The sequence below is a fragment of the Triticum aestivum genome, chromosome 2A (assembly GCF_018294505.1).
Source record: "Triticum aestivum cultivar Chinese Spring chromosome 2A, IWGSC CS RefSeq v2.1, whole genome shotgun sequence".
NCBI classification, from domain to species: domain Eukaryota; kingdom Viridiplantae; phylum Streptophyta; class Magnoliopsida; order Poales; family Poaceae; genus Triticum; species Triticum aestivum.
Window position 1 is genome coordinate 185,077,772 of NC_057797.1, and position 25,144 is coordinate 185,102,915.

Consider the following 25,144-nt stretch of genomic DNA (forward strand, 5'->3'; position numbering starts at 1 on the left):
CTACCTCCGTATGTTAATTGTTGATCTCGGAACCTTGATATTGTGCTTCTGAGTGGTTATGCCACCATTTTTGTGATTGTCTCAAATCTTTTTGAGCAATTATAGCCGTTATGCTGTCCGAGTCATCCCAGGTTTCTAAGTAGTCTGATGCAATTGCAAATCCTTTCTTCCTGTTTCAATGTTCCCATGGGCCAGATTAACCACACTAATCAGTGAGTTGAGGTACTCCGTTACCTTGACATATATGTTGGAGATACTATTATGGCCCTAGGTGTTTAGGGAGTCATCTAGTAATTTAGCCATGATTTGTGTTCCCAGTGTGATGATTCTGGCCATCATTCTCGAAAGCATCCCGTGATGCTACTTAGTAGTAGGTATTCTACTTCTGGGTTCTGAACCCGAGATTCACTCTACCTACTTCATGTTGATAGTAATTGCTAGTGCCTTTAGGATATTAGTAACCTTGCGATAGTCCTCGAGGTCCGTGGTATTTCCTTCTTCCAAATACTATGAACCGCTTATGGCAGATGTTTATTGGATCAAAAGATCACAATTAGAGTACTCTTGAGGAGTTCTCCATTCATAAATCGTGACTCTGCCAGTTCTACCTTTCTGCATGGGTTATCCGGAAGAAATATGTTGAACTTGGTTCGACATACTAATCTATGCATCCACAACTCAGAAAATTGTATGTTCCTTTGAGTTGTCCCTCTTTAGTTGCATTCTGACCCTCGTCTATCAATTGATAGTCAGGAGTAATTGTGCATTCGTATTGTCAATGCTTATTACTCTTGTGGTCCGTCAAGCCATTCTGTCCTGAATGACTTGGAGAAACAAACTCCAGTACCTCATCCATATCCAGGATTGGGTCAAAGAAGTTGTGCTCCGCAGATCAAATTGCTAATCCAGCTTTTGTTCTGCTCTACCTTGGAGTATTACATATTTTTATATCGAGATTGTTATAGGAATTGCACACCATCCTATGAACTCTTGGTACAGTGATACTTCTTGCCATCACTGTTCATTCCTCGGTTCCTGTGTTATTGTAACCGGAATGCCGAGAAGTGGATCGTGGCGTGTGAAATCAATACTGCTAGCAACTTTGTTGCTTGGTAGTTAAATGGACGATAACCTCATTCTCAGCGTATTGATTATTGAATCGTCACCCTAAGACTGATCGTGCTATCTAGTTCTTATTTCGGTGCACCCTTTGATTGATGAGTTAGGATTTTGTCAAGTCCTCGCTCATTTGATCATATCATCTTGCCCTGAAAAGCAAGATTGTTCTCGAGCTTAGTACATATCGGTGGTTCGTGATTTTTCTGAATATCTTCTCAGAAGTATTACCGGGTTATTTCCTGACTGTTATGTTGAGTTCGTGATCAAGTTGGTTTTTTGTGAACCACCTTCTCTCCAAGAATCGGTGTTAGATATCCCTGAGCTAGTTGGTTAAGCTAGACAACAACTTGGAGAGTTGGAAGATAAAAGCTTGTCTGACTTAGTTCGTTCCAGAGGGATATTCTTGTGTAGTGTGTGTTGAAGAAAGATGATATCTTCATCGATTGGTCCTTGTGATCAGTTGCTGGACCTATTGTCTTATCAATCCTTTGATTTGAGTGTGGGCTATCGTCAAATCAAATCAGTACCAACGATGCTCGTAATGTTGTCGTATTCGTGGTTGATTCCTCGAGCATACACCATTACATCTCTGGTCTGACCAATGCTACTACTTGTTCACTTAACTATGGAATTCCTTTTAAAAGGAAACCTAAATGAATTGTTGTTGAGCCCATTGACAACATCCTTATTCCCTCCATGATTTTGTTGAACATTAAGTTAGTGTTGGAAACTTTTGAAAGCATTTCTTCATGCTAGTTCATGGAGCAAATGTTCGGATGTAAGAAGTGACTTCCTCCAGTCCATGTGCATTTGATGCAAGTTGCCGCCGTGGATTCGAGAAAGTCAATGTTGTTTCCTTTGGAATCATCCCAAGTCAGTCATGCATACGTGCGAAGTATTCTGTGGTCTGGAGACTTGCAACCTTCATTCCATATGTGTATCCTAGCACACCAAGCCACTGACAGATTTGTTCAAGGAGAAGGAGTTTCTTCATAAGAGCTAATCCGGACTTATGAAAGAACTTCGATATCCTCGCTGATGGTTCCCAACCAGAACTCGGTAGTGTTTTATTGTAAGACTACCATGTGGGCATGCTTGTCTGGGACAACGTGTTCACATGTTTGTAGCAGAACCAGCTCATGTTTTGGAGCTTGCTATCGTAGTTCATTCCCCGAGAATCCCGCAACGTCATCTCGTCGATTTGTGTTGCAAACTTTCATTTTTTTTCCTAGACTCGATGGGTCTGGAATATTCTAACACCAACCAGATCTGAATCTTAGGCAGATGTGATGGTTGGAACATTTCCCAAGAATTATAATATTGGTCCCTCGATAATCGGTAAAGTGGATGTCATGGCCAACACACCCAGCCGGAAGACCTATTATTGTAGTATCTTGATTGAAGAAGTTGGCCACCCCCCCCTAGGGATTTCGTAGGATTTACTCCCTAGTTGCCCCTATGGATTATTGTGTTCCCGAAGTCCGACCTTTTACTTGATGTTCTAGTTATCAAACCATATCTATGAATGGGATACACTAGCACGTCAAGGAGAACATTAGAAGCGGAGTGCTAAATGTCTCTCGGTCGATCGTCCAGATTTTGTTTCCTCGGCCTCGCTAAGGTGAAAACTGAGAAAGTGCTATCTTCCTTTGCATCTGCATCCTCCATCACCATTCATCATGGTAGTAAGTTGTGCTACCAGACCCTTGACACGGATGTTGGTAAAACCTTGATGAATGTGGAAATGCTTAAGTTCTTGAGAGCACGCACAAGCGCTATGTGTTATCATCGACACTAGCTGGGATTGCCCCAGATTCTTCGGTTATGCTATAACCACTCCAACAGTGAATTCACTCTTTATTGTTGGGTTCTTCCCCAGTTACCAGAATCATTCCCAGCATTTGCATTTTGTTCCCAGCTTGCACCGCCAATGTGTCATTCTACCATGGGTCTCTTCCATTTCCGGTGATAAGCAAAAATCATCCATTACGTTGTCTTCAACAAGGTAATCCACATCATCCAAGTCCGAGTATGTCATTCTACTGACCCCCTCCAAACGATCGCTCGAGAATTGCCTTAGGCTGGTTTAAAGAGTTTCAATGATCTTTGAATCAAAAGTAATTCTTTTTGCCACTTAAGGGGATATCTCTACGAGTCACCTTCCCTAAGGTGTATCGTTGTGGTATCATGGCAACTCAATTCCTCGCTATGTTGACAATCGTTTACCACCTTCTTAAGCGTGAAATTGTTGTCTACCTAGTGAACCTTCGTCATCCGTTTCTTTCCACTCCTCTTGATGTGTATCTCGTGTCTCAACCGAGAGATGGTTCTATGTCTCATTCCGGGAGTTAATCCTGAGTTGTTCGATCTTCGAGGAGATCGACCCTTCTAGAGTTTTCCTTTCCTCTTCTTTTCATGTTAGCTGGAGTTCTCAGAGCAAGACGACAAGACAAAGATGGTGTTCGAATCAACGTTTCTATGAAGTGCACCCTGGATCATGAAGATTATACTAGTTGCGTTTCCCCTTCATCCTACCCTACGCTTGAATCTCGAGACGAGATTCTTGTTTAGTGGGGGTGAGTTGTCACATCCCTAGCTTCTGGCATTGCTCTAGGCTAGCTTCATGTGTGCATCATGTCTATATTTTTGAAACTTGAATTGAGGAATGTTGGAAGCCTCAAAACCCTAAATAAAAGAGGGGCAAAAACCCTGGAAATCTCATTCATTGCTCCAAAGTGCTCCTCTTAAATGTTTGATAATTTTTGGTAAGGGTTCTGGTCCCAACCAAAATATTGAACATTTTTAAGGATTTATTCTTGGGACTTTGAATTTAAATCTTTAGCTATTTGAATTTGAATTATATTCATATAATTAGAATATAATTTAAATACCCCCTGAAATATTTTATAAGCTTTTGGAAAAGTCCATCTAGCATTATAAAATATTCAGAGGAGTTTTTGGCATTGTTTGAATTATTTTAAAATTCAAAACAGTGGCAAAATAATTTAAATAAAACAAAAACAGAATGAAACAGAACAAAAATAAAAAGAGGGAGAAGGACATACCTGGCCTCACCCGTGCAGCCCACCAGCCGGCCCAGCTCCCCCCCCCCTGGCCGGCCCAGCCCACCCCGGTCGCCACCGTCTTCAACCTCCTGCCAGTAGGCAGGAGGGCGTGTGCCCGACGCGCGCGCGCACGCTCCGGCCACCTCCTGCTTACCCGCTCGCCGCTGGAGGCACCCGAGGGTGCCACGCACTCCCCCTCGCCCCCTGCACCTCCCCTCTCTTCCCCTGGACCCCGTTCCCTCCTCTGCTCTCTCCCTGCACGCGCCCGAGCGGAGCTCGTCGTCGCCGACGCTGTTCGCCGCGGCCACCGACCACCCCTCGCCTCGCCGATGCCTCCAGAAGAACCGCCGCACCCTCTTCTTCGTCTCCACCAACCCATGTGACGCCGGAAGCCCCGGAGCGCCGTCCCCGACGTCTTCTTCCTCCTCGGGCCACTGAGATCGCCGGCGACCTCCCGTCGTCACCAGCCCCTCCCCGAGCTCGCTGACCTCCTCTACGGCACCGCTGTGAGCTCCCACGCCTCCCCTCCCTCTTTTCCCCTTCGATTGCGCCCTGTAGCCTCGATTCCACCGGAGCCGCGAGCTCGGCTCCGCCGGCGATGTCGCCGCCGTCGTTGCAGGTCACCGAACTCGCGTCCGAGCACGACCTCGAGCTCGTGGATCTCCCAGGAGCCCGCCCAGCCTCTCAGCTTGCTCGCTCGCTAAGCGTAGCACCGTGCCCGTGCTGGCCCGAACTCCGGTCGCCGCCGCGGACCCCGTTCCGGTGAGCTCGAGCCACCTCAGCCCCTGCCGTTTGCACAAATGGATGCGGGCGACTCCCAGCTACGCGTAGCTGCCCTCCGCCGGCCATATGGTCGCCGGAGGAGGAATTCCGACCCCCTCCGCCGTCTCGGGCTTCACCGGCGACGAGCCGCCGGCGTGTTAGCCTCGGCTGACCAGGGGTTTGACCTCCCCTAGGTCCATGACAGGTGGGCCCGGCCCCTGCTAACTTTGGTTAAGTTAATAACTACTTTTAGTTAAGCCACTGACCCACTGACAGTAGGCCCCACCCCTGGTCAAACCCCAGTCAGCGCTGGGTTTGACCGGGATTAACTCCTGTGACACTGACATATGGGTCCCACAGGTCAGGTTTGACCTGGAGGCGCCCAGTTGACCTGCTGACGCCATGATGACGTCAGGCTGGCGCATTAATTCAATTTCTGGATTTAATTTAATTCTGAAATTCCAGAAAATAACTAAAACTTCTAAAATTCATAGAAAATTAACCGTAACTCCAAATTTAATAAATTATATATGAAAAATCATCAGAAAAATTCAAGGAATCCATCTGTACCATTTTCATGCATGTTAGAACAACTTATCACTACTGTTTAGGACAAATGAAGTGAATGGCATTTGAATAATCACATATGGAGTTTGAATTTGAATCTTGTATTCAAACCAACTTCATTTAATCTGTTGCTAGTTGCATTAGCCCAAAACACATTCATTTTGCCATGTCATGATCATGCATCATATTGTGCATTGCATTGATTGTGTTCTTTTCTGTATTTGCCGGTATTTGTCCCCTCTCGATAGACGTGTACCGATGATGTGATCGTTGACACTGATGAAGACTCAATGTTATCTTTAGAAGTGCCAGGCAAGCAAAACCCCCTTGTTCATTCCGATACAATCCTACCCTCTCGCATCCTGCTCTCTTTTACTGCATTAGGACAACACCGATTCAACTGTTACATGCTGCGGTAGTTGAACCCCTTTATCCTTTGCATGACCTGTCATTGCCACAGTAAATAGATGAAACCCACTAGCATGAGTAGGAGTTGTTTGAGCCCTGTTGTGCCTACTCATTCATGCTTGTTTGTCATGCCTGCTACTGCTTAGAGTTGAGTCAGGTCTGATTCATCGGGGATGAATCAGAGGCGTGTGAACATGTCCTACTGTGTGTGAGCTAAGTGTGTGAACACGATTTGGTAAAGGTAGCGGTGAGAGGCCATGTTGGAGTACATGGTGGGTTGTCTCATTGTAGCCGTCCTCAGGAACTGCGTTCTGTGTTTGTGATCCATGATTCAGTTACTACCATACATTGGGCCCTGAAATATGACCCCGCTCGACTTCTTATTCACCCTTGTCCTCTGTCCAGGAGTTGCAAGTAGTTTCTGGTGTTTGTAGTATGCTGGAGGCCGTGGACAGCGCTGACCGTAGGGGTGGGCTGTGATGCGGTAGGCACGTGGCCGGGTAAACCGGGCGCCCGTTTGGTGTCACGGAACCCTGTTCACATCGTTTGGGGCTGTGAGCGAAACTCCGGCCGGATCTCCTCATGGATGGAACCCGAATAGGCGATAAACCTGGACTAGAGACTTGAGTGTTTAGGTAGGTCGTGGTCTACACCCACGTCGGCTTTCGCTTGAAGTCTGCCGAGCACATGTCGTGTGCAGACGCTAAGTGGTGGAAACATGTATGAAGAAGTACACCCCTGCAGGGTTAATATGATCTATTCGAATAGCCGTGTCCGCGGAAAAGGACTTCTGGGTTGCTTATATCAGTTCATAGACAAGTGAAAGTGGATACTCTAAAATACGCAAGATAAGCGTGAGTGCTATGGATGGCGTTCTCGTAGGGAGACGGGAGCGGATCCATAGTGGTGTATTGGTTGGTGAATATGTGGACTCGTGTGCGCCACCTCAAAAGAGTCGCTTGCAGTCGTAGTTCAGGATAGCCACCGAGTCAAAGCTGGCTTGCTGCAGTTAAACCCCACCATCCCCTTTGTTGATAATGATGCATATGTAGTTAGTTCTGATGTAAGTCTTGCTGGGTACATTTGTACTCACGTTTGCCTATTTTATGTTTTGCAGAGAGACTTCGGTCTCGCTAGTAGTTCCACGTGGACTTCGACGTTTAGCTTGTTACCTCAGCTACGATCTTGTGCCCCGGCAGGATCTGATAGATAGTCAGGCTTCTCAGCCTTTTCCATTTATAGATGTCTGTACTCAGACATGATAGCTTCCGCTTGTGCTTTGTCTTGTATGCTCTGATTGTTGGGTCATGAGACCCATGATTGTAATATCTCGCTCTCCGGAGCCTATTGATTAAAATACTTGAGTTGTAGAGTCATGTTGTGATGCCATGTTGTATTTGCACATATCGAGCATATTGTGTGTATGTTATTGAAATGCTTGGTATGTGTGGGATCTGACCATCTAGTTGTTTATCTTTAGTAGCCTCTCTTACGGGGAAATGTCTCCTAGTGTTTCCACCGAGCCATGGTAGCTTGCTACTGCTCCGGAACACTTAGGCTGGCCGGCATGTGTCCTTCTTCGTTCCTGTGTCTGTCCCTTTGGGGAAATGTCACGCGGTGAATACCGGAGTCCTGTTAGCCCACTACAGCCCGGTTCACCGGAGTCCTGCTAGCCCAGTGCTACAGCCTGGATTCACTCGCTAATGACCGACACGTTCGATGCTGGGTCATGGATGCCTGTCCCTGTAAGTCTGTGCCGCTTTGGGTTTACGACTAGCCATGTCAGCCCGGGCTCCTTATCATATGGATGCTAGCGACACTGTCATATACGTGTGCCAAAAGGCGCAAACGGTCCCGGGCAAAGGTAAGGCGACACCCGTGGGAATACCGTGCGTGAGGCCGCAAAGTGATATGAGGTGTTACATGCTAGATCGATGTGGCATTGAGTCGGGGTCCTGACAAGCACGGCCGCGGCGGACCATCTTGTTGCGCAGCTCCCGCGAGCTGCAGAGCACCAAAAAATCCTCGGGAGAGTACGGCCTGATGGACATGGCCGAAGAGTCCACCTCGAATTCCGCATGAATCACAGCCATCACCGTCGCCAAGTCGGCGTCATCAAGCCGTCCCACCACGAAGACCACCACCGCGCGGGCCAGCTCGGCCTCCATGGCCTCAAGGTCCGGCCCGGTCTCCATGAAGCAGACGTCCACCTGATCCGCCTCCAGGAGAGGGGCGGCTGCCGGCGCAAAGGGGGCCGAGAAGCCCAGGCCAGTGACACTCTCGCACGAACCTGAACGCACCACCTGGCTCCAGGGCCTCACCAGCCGGACGGCGCCCGCAGGCGGAGGGCCCGGCGGGGGAGGGGGGAGCACGACTCGCGGGGCAAGACTGGCCCCCAAAGCTAGCAGCGGTGGGGGTGGCAGCGGCATGTTGGAGGGCGCGACCAGTGCCGGCTGGGGGCGAGGACGAAGTGCGGGCGGGAGGCGTGCCGAATCCACCGGTGTGGTGCTGCGGGGGCGGGTGCAGCCTCTGGAGATGTGGTTCTGACCCCCACAGCGAACGCACCTAGTCGGGTTGGTGCAGTGGCGCGAGATGTGGCCATCGTCTTCTCCGCAGTTGTAGCATCATCCGTGTAGCGAAGCTGGCAGGGTTGGGCTCCGCGGCTGAGCCGAGAGGAGCCAAGCGGACTGCATTATTGGCGCAGGAGTCTTCGCGGCTCCTCACCTGCTGCCAAGGGGCACCACCATCCCCCGGGATGGGAGCAGCGGGAGGGGCCCGCGGCGGCGGCGGGGGCGGGGCGACCGCCCGCGACAGTGGCAGGGGCGGGTCGACGGCCCGCGGAGGCGGTCGAGGAGGGGCGACGACGAGGGAGCGGAGCCGCGGGGCAGGGGGGAGGGGAGGGAAGGCCGAGATCCACAGGGGAGGGCGGGCCTGAGCTGGCGGAAGGGGAGGCCAAGAGCTGAACGCGGCTAGCCTTGCGCGCCGGAGACAGGGTGTCCGCCAGAGCCGGAGTGGCTACCGGCGTGGAGGGGTGGCCGCCGGAGCCGAGGTGGCTACCAGCGCGGAGGAGAGGAGCGGAGTGCAGAGTGGGCACGATGGTATTGATTGCTAGGAGAAGGCAAGGCATCCACCTCGTGTGTGTTCATTACAAAGTGGCATTATACCGTGGAGATGGGGGCGTGCCAACATCATTCGGCACAGGTGGTCGTCCGTGTCGCGTTACTCAAGCCTGGTAAGCTACCTCCAAAAAAACAACCAGCAGGATAATTGGTTTATAGGCATGTGACGGTGTCCTGGACTAGGGGGTACTCACCACGTCATCTCCCGATCTGTTAGATTGGGCCGAGGACCCCCATGGCCGTATACTCATGTGCCAGTTCGGACAGCTGCCGCATACATGGAAGATTCCACAAGACTTGGTGATCAAGACAAGGACTCCTCCCCACCGGCGTATTCGGCTAGGACTCTTGTTATCCTAGGCCTCTGGTGCATTATATAAACCGAGGCTAGGCTAGTCGATAGAGAATATACAACAATCATACCATAGGCTAGATTCTAGGGTTTAGCCTCTCCGATCTCGTGGTAGATCAACTCTTGTAATACACATATCATCAAGAATAAATCAAGCATGACGTAGGGTTTTACCTCCATCAAGAGGGCCCGAACCTGGGTAAAACATCGTGTCCCCTGCCTCTTGTTACCATCCGCCTTAGACGCACAGTTCAGGACCCCCTACCCGAGATCTGCCAGTTTTGACACCGACATTGGTGCTTTCATTGAGAGTTTCGCTATGTGATCGGCAAAAGGATCGATGGCTCGTCTGCAGGTCAACTGCGATGCCGGCATCTTCGTCGTCGGCTCGACTGGTCACCTTGGCTCGACCGAGGACTGTGCTCCATCTCTGATCATCATGTTCAGATGAGGGCCTTCATCAACATCAACTCCGATCTCTATCAAGATCATGGAGGAATCATCCATGGAGCTCGGGGGCTCAACGTCAACATTGCCCTCGGGCGACCGTGTTGTTTTTCCGAACAGCAAACTTGTATCCGCTGCCACCACCTCTTAGAGCATCGCTTTGACGATCCCTTTGGTGGAATTGTGCGGAATTGAGTCTACAACAGCCATGCAAAATTTCGTCGAGTTTCGATGGAGGAATCTCCGACAATCTACGATAATACCGGAGCCCTGCCAAATCCGGACGGGAATCTGGACGAGTTTAGGGCGTGATCTCCCGAGCCTAGCTCGGAGGTACTATGGAAGATCCAACCGTTCATCTACTGTGTAATTCCCATATCTACCACCCCTCCAAATTTCAGCTTGATCCGACGGTTCAAACTCCGGGAACCTTCCGATGAGTGGATCAATTTTCGGATCCATTTTCTGCACGAATACGGATCTGACCCGAATTCATGTTTCTTTATGAACGAGACATTGGACAACCTTTTTAGAGGAATTCTCTTCTAGGGTATTGTGCGTTGTTTTTAAACATGCGCCCATAAATTTTTAAGCCTCCTCTAAGGTCGCCTTCATCATCATGCTGGTGTCAAACCAGTCCGGCGATATTGCTCCAAGGTTGCCAACCTGCGCTAGACACGTCGTCACTTTGTTGAGCCTAGCTCAACTTCTTCGGATCATCATCTCGGGAAGCCGAACAAGAGTCCGGCATCGCGAAGGATAAATCATCACCAACATCGCCGCCCCACGGATTACACGGAGCTGGTATACCGGCATCGCCGCACGGTCACTTCATCAAGCCGGCATCGACCACATCACGACCTGCATCGGCAGGGCCACACTATTGCTTCTTCAAACTGGTGTCCATCACGTCGACCTACTTCGACTCATCGGCTGACATCAAGGCTTCGACATCTCGGCTGGACCGTAGGCTTCGCCATCTCTTCATCAACCTACTCCGGAGACTTCGGCGTCACTAGCCGACCAGCTCCGTCACGTTAGCTGGACCAAGGGCTTTGCCTCGGCGAGCCAACCTTTGCCAGCATCGCCATACCGTCGCTTTATCGCCCATCAGGCAATGGGTGTGCGGATGGAGTCCCAACTTTGGAAATCACCTTTCTTCGAATTGCTACAACAAATAAACCAGGTGCTATTAATCCTAGTATTTTTTGCTTGTTTGAGTTTATTTTTCCCAAGGAAGTATTACTCTGGTTTGTCCATCATCTGTACACAGGTCTATCAAATGATGGCCCCATTAACGACGGTCGCGTGGTGGTTCGTTCAGTTTTCGTACATATCCGGCGAACGCCGCATCCGGAACTCGGACCGACCTGTGAATTCAGGCTTTGCCACGCCTTTACCGCATCACGCCGACGCCCTGCATCGACATTGACTTCGGCGCCAGGCCATATTTCTTTTATTACTCACTTTGCATAAATTATTTATTATGCAATGATTTTTTTAATTATTATTATTAATATTATCTCCGGTTTGCACTATTTTTTGTGCACAGGAAAATGATCCGGGGACTTCGGCATCACTCTGCCGGTCTGCATTGACCATGGTATGTCACCACTTCGGCGTGTCGAGCTCTTCGCTCTGCCACCTCGGGAACGGCTTGGGGGATGGAACCTTGTCCCGCATCAAGCTCGGACCGCGTCATCAATGCCGAACACATTAATCAGCTAAGTCGCTTTCATGCTCAAAGTTTTAATTTTTAACTTGTGTTTGGTTCGACCAAGCATTATACTTTTTTGGAAAAAAGTTGCTTATAAATTTTTTCCTTGTCCAAACTTTGTTTGTGACACACATATTCAAATACCCCATTTATTTGGGGGCTTCCTTTATGAAGCTTTTCCTCTTGCATATGATTATACTTGTACGGCTTCATTCCTTGTTCGTGTATTACGCCATAATATGCACCATATTGACTTAAGCGATTTGCAAGCTGGGTTGCCTGGCTCCTGTGCTTACCCCTACGTTCCCGATTGTTCGGCTAGGGAGTAAAGGGAGCACCTCTGCGATTGTCACGACCGGGTCCTCCGAGCTCTAACCTCAGACTGGGTGAAGCAGAAAGCTAGCGCTCTTATTGTTTTCAATCATGGTCGGCACACAACGGAACTCATGAGTACAAAAAATCTATTGCACAAGTCTCATAGTAATAATAAGCACCGAAGAAAGGTCGGTGGGGGTACTATTTTCTTCGAAGATGCTTCTTACACTTCGTCTGTAATATAACATAAGTTCCCTGAGCGCGCTTTGTCTGTTACAGCCTTATGGCTCGGTTGCCTGGTTATCAGAAACACTGTCGATATTCTCAACAGGTGGAGTACATAACACTTTTCGGTCCTTGACCGAAGAGGGAGAAGCCGACAGTCGGTTAAGACGCGTTTAAAGTTTGGTTGAACAAAGATATGATATAAGTACTTCGGTACATATAATCATTATACATAAAACCTTTTACCCAAGTCACTTGGGGGCTCTTAAAATTTATATGAGCTATTTTATAGTAAATGTGTTTTCTTCTTGGTCGTTGTGAAGTCTTTTTCTATCGCTCCTTTTTCGATGTGAGTGTGTGGTCAATAGCCAGATAACCCATTTTCTCTCTAGTGACCGCTACAGTTTAGTTCACTAAACTGGTCTAACGAGAAGCACTCTGCCTTCGGGATAGGAGGCTGCAGCCGTAGGCTGACCCGCTTGAAGTCTTGAGATCGGATGTGTAATGTTAAAGCACGACAGAAGCACTCTTTTTTTCTAAGACCAATTTTAGGATTGGCACCGAACACTTGATCTTGTCCGGACGTCAAGTTTTTACTGACGTTTTTTGGTTTTCCAAGCTTATGGCACTTTTAAACTATTTGTGTGTTTTCAGCACAAGTCTCGCATGCCGGACACCTTTATAGATTCGGCAAAAACATTCTCGGATCTCACTATATATGCATTGGTTTCGAATTGTGTCTTCGATCAATAGTTGGGTTGCCCGGCTCCTGCGCTTGCCTCCTACATTCCGCTTTGTTCGGCTATGTGTGCAAAGGGAGAACCACTGCGATTGTGCTTCCAGCTCACATGGTTAAGCACCTCAGTGGAGAAAGCCGAAAACTGTCTGTCACAATAAGCGTAAACTGGTCAGCAATCCGATGACAGTGTTAAATGACGGGCCATTCATAACAATGGCCGAAGTGTTTACGGCTTGACCTCGACTGTCGCCGAACACTACCCGGGGGCTATTAACTGGCCTTCCAAACTAAATCCTCGATATTTTGCTCTTACATTAGAGCTGAGGCTGCATGATCATGCTTAGCATGACAACCCAAAGAAAGGAACCGATAGCGGGACTATTTTCTTTGGAAGACATTTCTTATGTTAAACAGTAATATAACATATCTCTTTGCATACCTTTGTTTATAAAACCGTATGGCCAGATTGCCTTGTTTGTCGTAAATCTTTGCCCTCATAAAGGCTTTATAAAGTAGGACAAACACTTCTCGGCTACTGGCCGAGGAGGTGGAAGCCGATGGTCGATCAACAAAGTTTTGTACAATGCGAATCCGAGCATTAATGACGTAAAGTACTTGGATACATAGAGTCATTACACATAATTTGTGATTTTACTATGGATATTGATCCTTAATTCGGCCACCCGTGCCCGCATTAAGTCTCAGGGGCTACTGGGCTTCGGGCTTATTATTTACAAATATTAAAGGGGCGTATCGATCCCCTGATCTGGTGTTGCCACCCGACCAGTGTCTCGGGGGCTACTGCATTGGCAATCCAGTGCAGAAAATTTAAGTGCAATATAGTTTTCGAGGAGATTATGATCCTCAGGTTGGTCGGCCGTACCCAACCTGAGTCTCGAGGACTCTGCACACCGCTTTTTGTGTCCTGAAGTATTCTGCTGAGCTAGGAGTTGATCCTCAGACCAATTTTGCAAATCAACCTGAGTCTCAGCGGCTACTGGGATCAGCGGTCTTATGTCATCCTTCAGGTGCATCTAGGGTTTTAGACCGATACACACCTTGAGGGCTACTAGCTATATATCTCGGCAGAGAATAAATTGCACCAATAAAAAATGTTGACAAAAAATTGGTCCACAGTCGGGGTGGTGCACCACCTCGGAAGCAGTCCGGCATAAAGCTCGGGCGCTAGCGGCTGGCTCCATAGAGGGCATTTCCGGCATTAAGCTCGGCTAAACTCCTTCAACCTTTTTGAACCAAGGTGATTTACGATAGTCCGGCGTTGGAGCTTGGACATAGTCCGGCGTTGGAGCTCGGATACATTCCGGCGTTAGAGCTCGGAAAGCGGTCCGGCGTTGGTGCTTGGCTACAAAAGATACCTCGAATGCAGTCCGGCATTGGAGCTCGGACGCAAGAGGACGCTGCCGCCCGGGAACAACTTCAAACCCGAGGTATGGCATAAAAATAACAAGGCATTGATAAAGGCCGGAAACTTAAAGGGGCTCCTCGGATACCCGACGTATAAACTCGCCGAATGCATTTCGGCGATCCTCAAGATCGAAGATGAGAAGATTTGTTGAACCAGTTTTCAAGACCGACAACCGAAGATGAAGAACAGTTCGGAAGAATCGAGGAGCGTCCCTAACTTGAAGACCGGTTCAGGGGGCTACTGACGGTGTCCTGGACTAGGGGGTACTCACCACGTCATCTCCCGATCTGTTAGATTGGGCCGAGGACCCCCATGGCCGTATACTCATGGGCCAGTTCGGACAGCTGCCGCATACATGGAAGATTCCACAAGACTTGGTGATCAAGACAAGGACTCCTCCCCACTGGCATATTCGACTAGGACTCTTGTTATCCTAGGCCTCTGGTGCATTATATAAACCGAGGCCAGGCTAGTCGATAGAGAATATACAACAATCATACCATAGGCTAGCTTCTAGGGTTTAGCCTCTTCGATCTCGTGGTAGATCAACTCTTGTAATACCCATATCATCAAGAATAAACCAAGCAGGACGTAGGGTTTTACCGCCATCAAGAGGGCCCGAACCTGGGTAAAACATCGTGTCCCCTGCCTCCTGTTACCATCCGCCTTAGACGCACAGTTCGGGACCCCGTACCCGAGATCCGCCGGTTTTGACACCGACAGCATGCAAGCCCCTCTCAAGCTACTACAAAGATGCGTTGGTCTCACGACTAAGTCCTCACACTAGGACATCTGCCGTGACAACTCCACGACAAGTTTAGTAACGCGGTTGATGTAGTCGAACGTCTTTGCGATCCAACCGATCCAAGCACCGAACGTACGGCACCTCCACGTTCATCACACATTCAGCTCGATGACGTCCCTTGATCTCTTCATCCAGTTGAGGACAAGGAAGAGTTCCGTCAGCATGACGACGTGATGACGGTGATGATGAAGTTACCGGCGTAGGGCTTCGCCTAAGCACTACAACGATATGACCGAGGTGTGTAACTGTGGAGGGGGGCACCGCACACGGCTAAGAGAAGACTTGGTGTGTCTTTGGGGTGTCCCCCTCCCACGTATATAAAGGGGGAGGAGAGGTGGCCGTCCCTAAGGGACCGGGCCATCGGGGGAGTCCTACTTGGACTCCCGGTCCAAGTAGGATTCGGTCCCCCCTTTCCTATTCCAAGTAGGAGAAGAAGGGAAGGATGAAGAGGAGAGAAGGAAGGAGGGGGGTGCCGCCCCCTCCCCTTGTCAAATTTGGACTGGGCAAGGGGGGGGGGGGGAATGCTCCACCTCCTGGCCGGCCCTCTCTCTTCTCCACTAAGGCCCATGGTGGCCCATTAACCTCCCAAGGGGGGGTCCCGTTAACCTCCGGTACTCCGAAACTTATCCAAAACGACCCGAAACATTCCGGTGTCCGAATGTAGCCTTCCAATATGTGAATCATTATGTCTCGACTATTTCGAGACTCCTCGCCATGTCCGTGATCTCATCCGGGGCTCCGAACAAACTTCGGTTCATCAAAACACGAAACACGTAATACAAATCGTCATCGAACGTTAAGCGTGCGGACCCTACGGGTTCGAGAACTATGTAGACATGACCGAGACATATCTCCGGTCAATAACCAATAGCGGAACCTGGATGCTCATATTGGCTCCAACATATTCTATGAAGATCTTTATCGGTCAAACCTCATAACAACATACGCTGTTCCCTTTGTCATCGGTATGTTACTTGCCCGAGATTCGATCGTTTGTATCATCATACCTAGTTCAATCTCGTGATCGGCAAGTCTCTTTACTTGTTCCGTAATGCATCATCACGTGACTAACTCATTAGTCACATTGCTTGCAAGGCTCATAGTGATGTGCATTACCGAGAGGGCCTAGAGATACCTTTCTGATACACGGAGTGAAAAATCCTAATCTCGATCTATGCCAACTCAACAAACACCATCGGAGACACCTGTAGAGCATCTTTATAATCACCCAGTTACGTTGTGATGTTTGATAGCACACAAGGTGTTCCTCCGGTATTCGGGAGTTTCATAATCTTATAGTCTGAGGAACATGTATAAGTCATGAAGAAAGCAATAGCAGAAAAACTAAAACGATCATTATGGTAAGCTAACGGATGGGTCTTGTCCATCACATCATTCTCTAATGATGTGATCATGTTCATCAAATGACAACACATGTCTACGGTCAGGAAACTTAACCATCTTTGATTAACGAGATAGTCAAGTAGAGGCATACCAGGGACACTCTGTTTGTCTATGTATTCACACATGTACTAAGTTTCTAGTTAATACAATTCTAGCATGAATAATAAACATTTATCATGATATAAGGAAATATAAATAAAAACTTTATTGTTGCCTCTAGGGCATATTTCCTTCATGATTAACATGGGCATTTGATTACACTCTAGAAAAATGTACCCTTCTTCACAAGAGGTTGGAGTGGATGAAAAGTTCCCTAAGAAAACTAGTACAGATGAATCCAAAGGAGAAATGCTTATTGATTGTAACCATATGGGGGGGTGGGTGGAACATGTATGTACTGAAATCCTCCAAAAGAATCCTTCAGAAATCGTAGTACGTTGTCATTGTTAACTTGGAAAAAGGTGTCACAAATTGAACTCCCTTATGGTTAACATTTAATAGGAATGGAACACCAGCTCGATATATAGATTTTCCAAGCACGGAAAGCATCTCAGGAAACTGACAACTTGCTCCAGGTTGGGGCCGATAGATTCTAGTGCCAAGATCTTCATTGTGCGCAGTTTCAGGGTCAAGCTTATCAGAATCATTTTCTGAATGACAGACAAACAAACACCTTCAAAATTAGAAATAATGTTAATTTGTAGAAGGAGAGGTAGAAGGCGACTGTTGTACCTGAATGGGTGTGGATCCAATAACAAGTTCGGAGTATTTGTAAGATGAGTAGCCCACCACTATCAATTTCGGCGCATAAATGACATTGATTCTTGTTGGACCTTCTTGATCAACTACAAGTAATCTCTCAAGTGCAAGTGTGTCCTCAATGACCATACTGTGGTACACATCTTGTGATGTCTTCCTGCCGCACCAGCAACACACATAAATAGTCCGGAGAGTCATGGAGGTGATGTGGAAGGTACTCAACCCATTGATCACCTGAAGACGAAGGTACTCGTGTGCAGTACAGCCACGGAGCAGGCGCTCCATGTCACCGTTTGAGAGGCATACAACGACGAGCTTGAGGTGCTTCAGTCATGGTAGAATAAGAGTGGGCACGTCATTAAGGGGGGGGGATGGCAGTTCCTGAACTTGGTGACGCGCAACGTGGGCACAAGGTGGAGTGCGGACGTTGGCAGCGACCACATATGCCCATCATCAAAAGTGAGCTCCTCGAGCTGATCGAGGGCGGGGGATCGGAACCAGTCATCAAGCTTGGCTCGGTCCTTGCCGTTGGAACGGAACTTGCCCATTCTAAGGCCTCTGGTTGGGCCAAGGTGACTATCGAGGATCTTGGAGAACGCATCCAAGCTTTTGCGATAGCCATGGCAGAGCTCGTGGGTGTCGATGACGTCGAGAGGGCTGGACTTCCATACGGGGTGCCACCACTGGGAAAGGACGGTTGTCTGTGCCCCATATTTGATTGGGAGGAGGGAGATGATGACTGTCAATATATCATCGGGGAGGCTGCTCATGAAGTCTAGGCCTGCTGGAGTCGCTTGCGGTTCTAGCTTGCCCCACCTCCACTTGTTGGCAGCCCCGTTCTCCACCTCCGGAGTCTTCTTGTCAGCAGCACTTTCTGATAGAAATGGGATTACAGGGAATATTTAGTTTAAACAGGGCAATAGAAAAGTGTATTGGTAACTAGAAGTTATTAGGTAGGAATATAGCAAGAAAAGGGAATAACAGTTGGTTGCTTAAATACTACATAATTCATTTGACATTGCTGGGTAAGTCAACATGCAGATAGTTGAAAAGAAAACTTACTTCGAACAAAGTATGGATGGATGATTTTGTTGGGGAAGTTAGCATATATCTCATGACCAGGCCCTTTTATGTGCAGTGCAATTTTAGTGCCAGCTTTTAGTACATAAAACTTAGAAATTTCTTTCCAAAATCCAGTGCCAAAATAGGAGTCACCACGTTCATCAAGTCTTACAGTAGCAACGATTGTAAATCCATGGTTTGTGTGCAGTATGACATCCGTGTAGTCTTGATCTATGTAAAGGGAAAGATTGGGCACTACATAATCTGTTGCATAGCAAGGGATGCACTGCAGAAAATGGTAGGATTGTTAAAGAAAATATGGTAACATGCAAATATGGGCCCAAATTGAAAGAACTGTACAAAAGTTGAAATCAAAGGACAAAAATCTATAATTAAACAGATAGGGTAAACATGATGTCATGGAAATACGAGATTAATCGAAAGAACAATACATCATTAATTTGCCTAATATAGAAAGAAGAGGGGGAAATCCCCTTTGACGTATATGGTGCATGTGGCACCTTTTATCCAAATGTAGCAATATTTAGAATATGTTCAGGAAAGTAGGCCATGCCAACCGATTTAGGGTGAGATTGAACATACCGCGCGCGTCCTCTAGTTATCTGGTACGGTGAGATGGAATCTCTGGTGGAGGTCGCAAAGTCGTGATGTGTCAGCGCATTGTACATTCTATGAATGCAAGAAAACCCTCAAAATAGCTCGAATAAAAATGAATTCATGGCAATTTCCGCCAGGTGATTAAAGGAGGCAGATGAACTGGGACAAGAGATGAGATAATATCTCATTAAATTAGTTACCTTGTCGTCCATGAGAAAGAACCCTCAGTACGGCAGATTCCCCAACCGAGCGGAGCTGGGTCGACCGCGAGCAACATCGAGAAAGTCGATGGCGATAGGTGGCGACAAGCCGAAGTGGCGAAATGGGGTGGGCTTTGCCGTCAGCCTGGCGGCGGTGGTAGGCGTCGAGCTAAGTGTTTACCGCCGCGATAGGCGGTACCATGGGATAGACGCAGAGGAGCTTGTGCATGTGTGAATGGGGGCCGGAGGGGGTGGCGGGCGGGTGAGGATTTTTGTGACATGGGGTTGGTGAGGGTTTTCTTTTTTCTTTTTTGAATTGGGTGGTGAGGGTTTTCTGTGCCTCAAAGAATTTTGGAGGCGACGGTTTGCTAGAGCGAACAGTGTGTGATTGACGCACACGCAAAATGAAAGTCATTGCACACGGTTCCAATTTTGGGAACCGTGTGTGATTGACGTACTACCTCCATCCTGGTTTATTGGCCCCCCTTTGTAATTTTCACCAAATTTTGACCAAATATTTAACTAAGAAATGTTTATGCATGTCACCAAAAATTATATCATTGAACACTATGCTTAAATACCCATCCAACGATATAATTTTTGCTGACCTACACTAACACTTTGTCAGCTAAACCTTTGGTCAAAATTTAACACAAATTACAAAGGGGACCAATAAACCAAGACGGAGGTAGATTCCATCAACCGAACTGGTTGCATCCATATCCCATGGTTAGACATAAGTAAACATAGATTAAACATACTCAGACATAGATATATAATAAGCGTACACGTACATAAGCATAGTTCAACCATAAGTACATAGTTCAACCATCATTAAGCATACTCAAGCGTACATAGTTCGATCCATCACACATCTCATCTCACATGCCGGCACGATCCTGAAGCTTCTTCAGGTACTCGGCATACGCGTCGTGCGCCACCCTGCGAGAATACTTCTGATTGAAGGAGCCAACGGCCCGTCCTATTGCATGCGCCAGAACACTTAGATATGGGTCATGAAGCTTGTGGTTGCAAAATGGGCATCGATAGCCACCGTTCCTGGTCCTAATATGCATGTTATGCATTCCCGCATAAGGCTCCCTCAGGATTTGCCACTTGTACCTCCTCTGGACATCTTCATCACCGCTGTCCACATCGTCAGACAACACCTATACAAATAGTAAAACAAATTTGGCATCAAATCAATGATTACATGCCGTGAAGTAGGATTAGGAATTTATGGCTATTTATTTATACATACCCAGAGATTATGGTTTGATTTTTAAGCACAGTCGTCTATGTATAGACCAATCTTGAAGAAAATAATGGCACAAACATATGTAGGTCACTCAATATCAATTGTCAAGTCCTGGATAGGAATTATTAGCATGAACACTAACCCTAGTCGGATTACTAGCAGAGATCATTTGCACAGATGAAACAACTAATCACTTATCACCTGTACCATTCAAATAATCAATAGACTACACGTATCTAACGAAACTTACTCAGATTTCATGGATTGGGAGAACATAACCATATGATTTCTATTCCAGAAAGAGGGAGGCAGGAGTAACTAGAGAAACCCTATGATCTATTTGACACGTAAATGGGTATAGATGACTAACCAGCTATCCGTCATCGTCAGAGTCGTTGCCGGAGTGGTCGTCGGAGTGTTTGTCGGAGTCGTCGTTGGGGTCGTCACCAGAGTCGGTATGGAACTCCGCCTCTGGTTGTGGAAGCTCGACGATGTCAAGGTGCAGCGATAACATGCCGGCAGTGACGGCAACCTCTGTCTCCATCTGCACGCCATGCTCCGGTGCTTTAGCAGCCCCGGCGTTGCCACTCCTTCCGATGGGGCGCTTCGGCGACATCCTCATACACTGACGGCTTTGAGGACTGAGAGCGGCATCGAGGATGCAAGCGGAGAGAGAGGATTGTGTGTGTGTGGCGAGGATGCGGGGTGCGGCCACTCGGGCGCACCATTAATATGGAGTAGCGGGAGAGAGGCAGGCGGCGGTCAAACCGATGGCTCGCCTCCCCGGTGAGCCTGCGCACTGGACTGCTGGCATGCCTACCAAAGTTTCACACAGCTACTCGCACGCCTCCCGATGACACTATGCAGCGAGCACGCCTTCGTCAATTGTAACATCCCAATTTTCAATTTGGATGTTATACATAGGTCATCATATGCATATCATATTTTATTTTGCATTTTTGTTTGCGATCCTAGAAATCCTAAGCAACTCAAGGACCCACGGAGAGAGTTGGGGATTCCATTTATTTTCATATTTTAATTTTCTCAAATTTGAAAAAAGGATCATTTTGGTTTTAATATTCTTTTCTCTAAAATATTTTCGATCTTAAAATAAAAGAGAGAAGATAATATGACTTCTTCAAAAAGAGATAATTTTGGAGGAAAGATTTTAAAATCAAATAAATATTTTATTTGGATTTTATTGGAGATTTTATTTGAATTAGAAAAAAATATATGCATTTTTCAAAATTGCATTTTTAGGCCCGAAAAATGTTCATCTCGTTCTAAATATTTTATTTAGACGGTGAAAATTGTTTTTGGCATTTTTAGAATTGTTTTTAATATTTATTTAGGATTTTTCTTCGGCAAAATTTATTTTATATATATAAGAAAAAAATTCTGGGCCGGCCCGAGCCGAGCCGGGCCAAGCCTAGCCGCACCGCTGCCTTGCCCGCATCGCCCGCCGTGGAGTCGCCGGACTCCCGAAGGAGTCCGCCTCGCCGACCCCATATCCAAGTTGGAGAACCCGGGGGGGAGCCCTTTATAAGCCACCGCCGGAGCCCCCTCGCCTTCCTACTTCGCCCCGCCGCCGCAAGCCGTCGCCGCCGCCTGCTGCCGCACTGTCGTCGCCTGAAGCCCCGCGCCGCCGCCGCCGCCACCCGCTGCCGTCGCCGTTCGGACCCGCCGCCGCCCTGTTTTCGTCGGTTTACTTCAGTAAACCCTAGATCTAACTAGGTTTTTAGATCGGTTTTCCAAGTTTTCTTCGGTTTCGTTATTTAGCAAACGTTCGCCCGTAAGCCTCTGTTTATGAACGCGTTCGTTCGTTTGTTCCTGTTAACGAACGTTCATTCGTTAGCATTTTCTTTTTATTTTATTTTCGGCTAGGGACCTATCCGTGATTATTTTTATCGCAGATTAGCCCTGATCTTCAAACAACCGCAACTTTTCAACCGTTCGTCCAAATCTAGTGAAACTAACGCCAAAATCTTCGTCTCGAACCCCTATTTCCAGTTAATCAACTTGAACATGATTTTGACAATTTAAAATTTGGTTGCAAGCAGATTTTAATTCGAACTTCTTTTGATCATAGTTTGAGTTTCGTAGCTCCGATTGGAGTGTTTCTTTTTGCAAATCGAAGCACTTCAGTTGAACTTTCAGTTTGGACTTTCTCATCTGAGTTTTACCCTTGCATATATGCTTGAGTGCTTATGTATGCTATTGTTTGTTTGTGATAGAGATTCCGGAGTGCGAAGCGTGCTACTACAAGTCACTAGGGTTTTCAAATCGTCAGCAAGGCAAGTAACACTTTGATCATACCCCTTTATTACCCAGTTTTTATGCATTAGTTTAAACCCTCAAACATTGCATGGTTAGGACTTGATAACATATGGGTATTGGGAAGTAGATGATGAGGTAGAACCTATTGTCCTTTATATCAAACCCTGGGAGTTACTTCTACGTTATGCTTATATTGCTACGCTATGCTCGTAGACGTGGTTTGGGTTGAGTGATTCATGACAGATGTGAGTATTATTGTTAACTAAGGGTTTATTTAAGGTGGCTACTTTAACACACATCTGAGTGGATTGTTTGTGGGCACCTGGAGCAATCCAGTGTTGTCCAAGGAGATCCCGGGTAATCCGTGTGATCATCCTATGACCCGCCACCCAGGCTCAAAGGGATCATATTGTTATTCATGCAGGAAACTTCTGTGTGTAGCCACAAGCCATTATGGGCTCTGGCATAGTTGAGTATGTTGTGTGACCTCTTTCAGTGGTAAACTAGCAGATGTAGGGGATGTAGGTGGTATGGTTTACCCGTCTAAAGGGCTAATGCTTCTAAAAGACTGTCCTGGTCATCCATTTCTCAAACATCATGTAGTGCAAGAAATCAACGGAGGAGATCATGTCTTGTGGGGAAAAGTGCGCAAACCTCTACAGAGTGTACAAACTAATCATGATTAGCCGTGTCCCCGGTTATAGACATCTTGAGTATCTGGTTCTTGAATTATTATGTTGATCTCACCACTATATTGAATTAATTTGTTGGGTTAATGATTACTTTAATTAGGATTGAGATGGGGTTACCGTTCTCAATGTTTTCAACTACCATGATAGTTAAACAAAATATATTCCTTTGCTATAGGGAAAAATTGGCTTTTCGCAAAAACATGAAAACCGTAGAGCCTCCACCAGCCATATATGCATGTAGTTATAGCTGTTTCATGTTCATTGCTCTACAGTGTTATTTTACCAGCACATTCCATGTGCTGACCCGTTTTCCGGCTGCAACGTATTATGTTGTAGACTTTTCAGACGAAGAGTAAGGTGCGCTAGGTTGTTTTCGTGCACTCAGCTATGCCATTAGAGTTGATGGACTCGCTTTGCCTTCGAAGCCTTCCGCTGTTATCTTAATTAGTTGGCCTTAAGCCATATTATTGTAATAAGTTCTCTATTAAGACTATCGATGTATTAAGTGTGTGATTGAAACTCTGTTATAAATCCTTCAAGTACTGTGTGTGTCAGCATTACCGATCCAGGGATGACACTTATGCATAGAGATTTGACCGTTTGAGGTCCGATTGCTACAAGATGGTATCAGAGCACACGCTGATTGTAGGACGGGACCACTAAGATAAGCCATAGGTCACTCTTCTCTACTCATTTCTAACTCATCTCCATTTTCCACTCTATAGATGGCGGACCCAAGGAACAAGTTTGCTCAACCGGATGAAGACACACCTTTTGGACGACACTTGAAGGAAGTCACTAGGTACCTGAACATTGGAATACCAAGCTTCACCGGGACCTACACCGCCACTTTACTAGAAGAGGAGTGTTGGATGATTCGAGTTCATGTTCCAGGAAGGACATTCACGCCAGTTACTGAGCCCATGGGATTTTCCTTTGATGCACCAACCCGGAGTCTAGGAAAGAGCATGGCGGCCCACATCGCCATGGGACGCATCGACGAAGTTTATCACAAGGATCTTAAGGACACCATCTACCAGATATGTGGGCGCCGAGATGAGCAATGGGAGATGATCAGCACCAGGAGGGACAGGTCCATTGCAGCCTTCATCCAGGAGTTAAACCAGCACATTCGTCACCAGGAGAACCAAATGTGCGCAAGCATGATAGATGTGAAGAAGGTGATGACTAGGAACATGGAGCTTGAAGAGGAACTCAAGTCTACATGCGACGGATACGAGGAGGAAATCACAATACTAGTAGAAAAGAATGACGACCCGACGAGGAAGCTAGGAGTATTCATGGGAGACCCCGTGCCAGGAGGAGATGACAACCATCCTGAGGACTACATCATCATCGACGACACTGACTTTGACCACGACAGTGGTGATGATGATTACGAAGATGAAGCTGGAGCAGATATCATTGAGTCTTCCACCAATCAAAATTTCTAGATGACCACCACATTATCAGTAGTATTCCCCCATGTATATAGTAGTAGTCCGAGTTTCTATAATGGTAGCTAGATCGATTGTATGCCCTTGTTTGAATTGAGTGGTGTGATATGAATGTGTTTGCCTCATGTGCATATGGGTAGTGTTTTCTCCTTAGACCTCATTCTATTCTAATCTCTCCCCTCTAAACCCATCAGATGCCTCCGAGACGTGACCCCGGATTTGTTTTCCCACCGGAGCTCACTCAGTTGATCCAATAGCAGAATGCCTTGATGTAACTACTAGTCCAGAACCAAGGCAACAACAAAAAAAACAACAACAACCCATCGCCACCACCTCCAGTTGACAACTTAG